Below are 5,837 nucleotides of genomic sequence, written 5' to 3' on the forward strand. Positions count from 1 at the left end.
TTTCAGAAAGTGTAAACATAGTGTGGAGTGGGCTGAGGGGTGGGAAAGTCAGGTAATGATAAGTTAGGAGTTTTTGTACCCACTAACTAAAGAGTAGTGGCATCGGTGTAAAAGAAGCTTTATTCAAATTCTTTAAGAAATGAATATCATTAAGAATATGAATGCAATATCTAGCAAAGAATAAAGTAAACCTGGATGAAGAAAAGCAGTGTGGCACCACCTCGACTTCAGTTTGAGAAGAAGTGAACTCAGTGCCAACCCATCCAATTAAGGAAGAGTGCACTGAAGCTTGTGTGGTTTTAGGGGAGACATGGTAGAGCCGAAAAGTATGAGAGCTAATGACAAAGTGCTTCAATCTGATTGCAATATACTAGGTTGTCTTATATTCACATTAATTTATAAAGTAGATATTTTGATTGTCTTCATACTAAACAGAGGAAACCATGACAACCTGTACAGCCAGAAAGTGGCAGAGCCAGAGATTGGGCCTGGGTAGCACTGATTAAAGTATGCAAATTCTGAGGCTACAGTACACTTTCAGATGACGGGAGTCTTACATGCATAAAGTTGAATTTGTTCATAAGAAGTAGGAAGATAATAATTATGTCCAAGGATTATAAGTACAGTGGTGTATCAGGTTGAATTAAGTCCAATCAATAGTGACTTCCCTAGTGTGTAAAAAAAATAGTTTCATATGGGGCTGGGAATTCAGAGAAAGCAGGAGTACCACAGTGGGAATGAGTCTTTGCTTCCTTGTTTTTCCCTGGCTCCTAAATACTTGACTGCATTGCTGCAGTTAAAAACTACCACAGTTCCAAAAAAAGACAAAATGTAATAGGGGAAAGAGGAAAGGGTGAAAGAGAAAATCAAAAAAATGTATTAAGGCACAAGATAGTTGAGATAGTTATACAGCTAGTTTTTCTTGGTTCCTTGAAAGGAAAGGTTTGTTCCAATACTACTTGGAGAAGGTATCATACATATATATTATACACCGAATGGCTACTAGGAAAACAATACACATTGTATAGAGTATTGTAGCTCTCCCACTAACCTGTTTAAAACTCTGTTTTATTTTCATTTTTTTCTCTTTGAAATAAAATAAAGTTAAAATTGATCACTCTCAAGTGAAAAACGGGGTAAAGGATCTTAATAGACATCTCTCAAAGTAAGATGCACAGATGGCTGATGAACACATGAACATTCTTTGTCATTATGGAAAAAATCATTGAAATCATAATGAGGTAGCATCTCAATGCACAGCAAGGGCTACAACTTAAAGCAACAAAAAACAGAAAAAGAATTGCAAAATGTGATAAGACGGTAGCCCATCACATTTCTGATAGTAATGTAAAAACGCTTAGCTGTTATGGAAGTGTTTGATGGTTCTTCCAAAGTTAAACAAAGAATCACCATATGACTTGAGAATTGTGCTTTCTCAGACACTGGATTACATACTTTTCTCACTGGGACAAAATATCTAGAACACACAATGAAAAGAAGGAGAAACTTATTTTGGCTCAAATTTTCATTCTGTCTTCAGCATGACAAAGTAGATCAGCACGGGAAAGCTGCTTATATCATAGCATCCGGGAGACCTAGAATAAAAGAGAAGCCAGGAAGGGAGCTATACCTTTCCCAGTGGCGTTTAGTAGCCTGCCTCTTCTGACCAGATCTCATCTCCTTACAGCCCATGTAATGATGATTTCATCAGTGGATTCGTGTACACATGTTTGTAGCAGCACAATCCAGAGGGGTCAAAAGGTAGTAATATTGCAGGTGTTTATCAGTGGATAAGTGATGGGGCATGCATATAATGGAATGAAGTGTGGATACTTGCCACAGGATGAATGAAGCTAAAAGCATGCTGAGTGAATACAGTTAGAACCAAAAGATTAAATGTTGGAAACAAATCAGATGCCCAACAACTGAGAAATGGATAAAATGGATGTGATATTTTTATACAATGGAGTATTACTCAGCTATAAAGAAAGATAAACTCCAAGCTTTTGCAAGTAAATGAACACAGCTACACCACACTCATAAGTGAAATACATGAGACCTGTGTGTGTAAGCATTGTATTTTCTCCCTAGTATAAGAACCTGAAAGAGTAAATAAAATCTGAAAGGTACAACAGATACTGTGAAAGGGAAAGAAACTGTTCAAAATGAAAAAACAACTAGTCTAAGGGAAAAGAGAAAATATAGAAAGAAAGGGAAAATATTTTTATATACACAAGATAGCTAACATAATTGTACTTCTAATTTCTATGTGTTTATTAAAAGGCACAGTGAATACCTAATAATTTCATTCATTTTGTATGCCTGTCTTTGGTAATCTGAACAACTACTTTGAAGATAACAATATGCAATAATGTAATAGTCATTGATAATTTCCCATCAACTTGTTTTGAAATTCTGTATCATGTTTATTAAATTTTAATTCTTTTTAAAATAAAAGAGTTTAAATATTACAAAGTTCCATTCATATATAATACTAATAATAAACAAATCCACAGAGGAATAGCATAGCTTGAGCTGGGGGAAGTTGAAATATGGAAAATTAAAATGTTTGGAATTAGGAGGGAGGTATTCAGTAATGTTTTACTGAATACCTCTGCCTTTAATAACATGCTTTCGGGGTCAGGGAGATGGCTCTATGGAATAAGCGCTTCCCTGGCAAGCACAAGGCCTTGAGCTCAATCCCCAGTTCTGGAAAAAAAAAAAGTGTTTTTAATCATGTTAAAATACGGTTTTATGAGTTTCACTTCAGTTGAAAGAAGTAAGTTGACTAGATTTCAGATCTCTTTTTCAAAAATGGACTTTCATAAGCACAATATAAAATCAAAAATTTACAACAATTAGCTAAACATACCAATTATGTTAGCAAAGGGCATGAGTTTCCTTACTCTGTAGGAATTCCCAGCAGGGAAGAATGAGAGAAGTGATGATTTTTGGTGTGAAGACCATGCTTAGGGAAGAGTATTAATCCAAATAGGGTGGATGGTGCTCTTGTGCTGGGAGACAAGGATGGTAGATATTAGGCAGAGGAGATGGGAGAGTGACGACAAACAGGAACATGAGTTAGTGTTCAGGTTCTCTTCCTCTGTGAGTGTGTGTGCGTGCGCACGTGGGGTGTGTGTGTGTGTGTGTGTGTGTGTGTGTGTGTGTGTGTTTGCATGCACCTTTGTCTGTGGCTCTGTGTCAATATCATTTTGAAAGCTTCATTTGTTCTACTCACATGCGACAAGATAAAAATCATATACTGGATCCAAAAATACTCAGTTGAAAACCCTTTTCTGTGGGGGGTTCGATTTTTGTCTCATGCACTACCATTGGCTTACCTGGGCTCCGTTTGATACCAATAATTCCCTGGTGTTGCTCTTCCTCATAGGTTTACTTTCATTTTTTGTTTTACTTTTTTTGGTTTGGGAGATCAAACTCAAGACGTTGCGCTTGTCACGCAGGTGCTTATGCCACAGAGCTATATCCCCGACCCATTCTTTTTCATTTTAAATATTGTCCACAATTTCTTTTCTTTTCTTTTTTTCTTTCTGTTTTTGAAATAAGCTTTCTCTATGTAGTTTAAGTTGGTCTTGAACTAACATGGTAGCTCAGGCTGGCCCCTAACTTTCCTTGATCCTGCTGCCTCAGCCTCCAGTGTGCTACCATGCCTGGCCTGTACGTGACTTTTTAATTATGATTTTCTTCCAGGTGACTCAATACAGTGGGGAGAAAGTACTCTCCCATTTGTTAAAAAAATACAATTTTATTAGCATACTAGGTAGGAAAATGTTTTACATTTACAGCATTCTCAATAAAATGTAATTTAACTCTGAGTTGCATAGATATTTTCTTCTGACTCTCATGAAGGAGTAGGAGGGCGGAGGGGCTGTATCAAGATGATTCTCATTCACAAACAAGCCAAAATATCAACCTCACACCAGCACTTATCTTGTATGCCACTTCTATTAACTTTGTTTTAAGCAAAAGAAACTTCTAAACTTAGATAGTCAAGGAAAAAACAGTTCAATATCAAAACTTAAATCTATTATACAATTCATAAGGCAAAATTATTTCAACAACTTCATTAGACATTTGATGAAAATCTCATGGATAGTTTTATTGGCATCTTAATAAATTAATATTTAATGCATTACATTTAATTTAATTCCAATAAACAGCAGGTATAGTGGTATAATTATGAAACCTCTGTGAGAAGGTCTACGTTGTATTGATGTTACATTTCCAGATTCTGAAATAGAGCTTAATTCATTTCCATAGATTCAAGAAATGATCTCATGAATGATACTTTCCTATTATGACATGTTCATTTCAAAGTAATCTGTCTGATGTTTGTCTGTCATTGTTCTCAAGCTGAACTTCACATTTCTTCGTTCCTCACTGCCTAGTGTTTGAAGTGCATTTTAAGTATAGATAGTATTTATTACAATTGGCCATCCATAAGTTTACCATGGATTAGACATTCAGTGTTCCAAAAAGGCTGATGTGTGAAAAGGCTTCACCTGCATCCCATGGCATTTTGGAGGGATGGTGAAATCTTCTAGAGGGAGCCCTAGTAGCAGGCTTTCAGGTTACTATGGGCATGCCCTTAAAGGGGTTGTGGGGCTTTCATCTCTTCCTCTTCCTTTTACTTCCTGACCATAAGGCCAGTGTCTTTACTCTGGTGTGTGTTGTATCCATAGTGCGCTGGGCCACGCAAAGTGACATTGGCAAGTCATGGTAAGTTGATTATCTCAGTTATTTTTTGCAGTGAGGATAAACTAACACAATGTATTTTATCCAGCCTATTATATGTGCTTCTGCTTCCCACAAAGAACCTTATTTCTGTCTTTTCACTGCTCTTTGTCTCCTGCTAATGTTGTGCCTTTGACCATTCTGCATATCAGAGCATTTTTTTGTGAAAAACATCACACCTGATCAAAGACAACTTAAGAAAAGAGACTGTATAGTGGAAACTGTGTGACTGAATGTGCTCTGGGCTACAACTCTCTGATGCTAAGGATGCAGGTACTTTCTAGTCCAATAATCATTGCATGACCTTAATTAATAGGACAATCTTACTTATCTTTGTGCCAATGAACATGAACTGGATTTTGCATCTATGTTCTCTGTTGTAACAGAGTTTATCAATATTAAAAAATGCTCATGAGTCAATGTAGATAAAATGGGTAGTTGTAATGTCCCTTTGGTTAAATTTTCCAAAGCTGAAAATATCTGCCTATCATGAATGGAAAACAAGACCTTAAAACAATTGAACCTTAATATCACACAGTTTACAGTCTCTAGTATAGTAGATTTCAAGGATATAGTGAATTTATTTAGGAGGTTTGCTTTGCTGTAAATAATATTTACAAAATTCCTAAAAACTATATTTTCTTTTACATGTAATATATTTTAAATCAGGGCCTTTTCTTTTTTCCCCCTACTGATCTCTTCATGTTATTAAAAAATCCAGGACCAGCCAGATAGCTCAGTAGATTAAGTGCTTGCTTAGGCTGACCCAGGGACCAGGTTTGATCCTGGCTGTGCCATGCTGACCCTGTTCCCCGGGCACGCTGAGATGGTGATTGAGAGTGGGCATGGTGGCATGAACCTGTAATCCTAGCACTTGGGAGGCTGAAAACAGGAGGATCAGTATGAGTCTGATCTGTATAGTGAGACCCTGTAGACCCTGTACTAAAGATATAAAGGCAAATCCTTTTCTTTCTTTCTTTTTATCTTTTCTTCTTCTTCTTCTTCTTCTTCTTCTTCTTCTTCTTCTTCTTCTTCTTCTTCTTCTTCTTCTTCTTCTTCTTCTTCTTCTTCTCTCTCTCTCT

Source organism: Octodon degus, unplaced genomic scaffold (genome assembly GCF_000260255.1).
Source record: "Octodon degus isolate 3935 unplaced genomic scaffold, OctDeg1.0 scaffold00014, whole genome shotgun sequence".
NCBI classification, from domain to species: Eukaryota; Metazoa; Chordata; class Mammalia; order Rodentia; family Octodontidae; genus Octodon; species Octodon degus.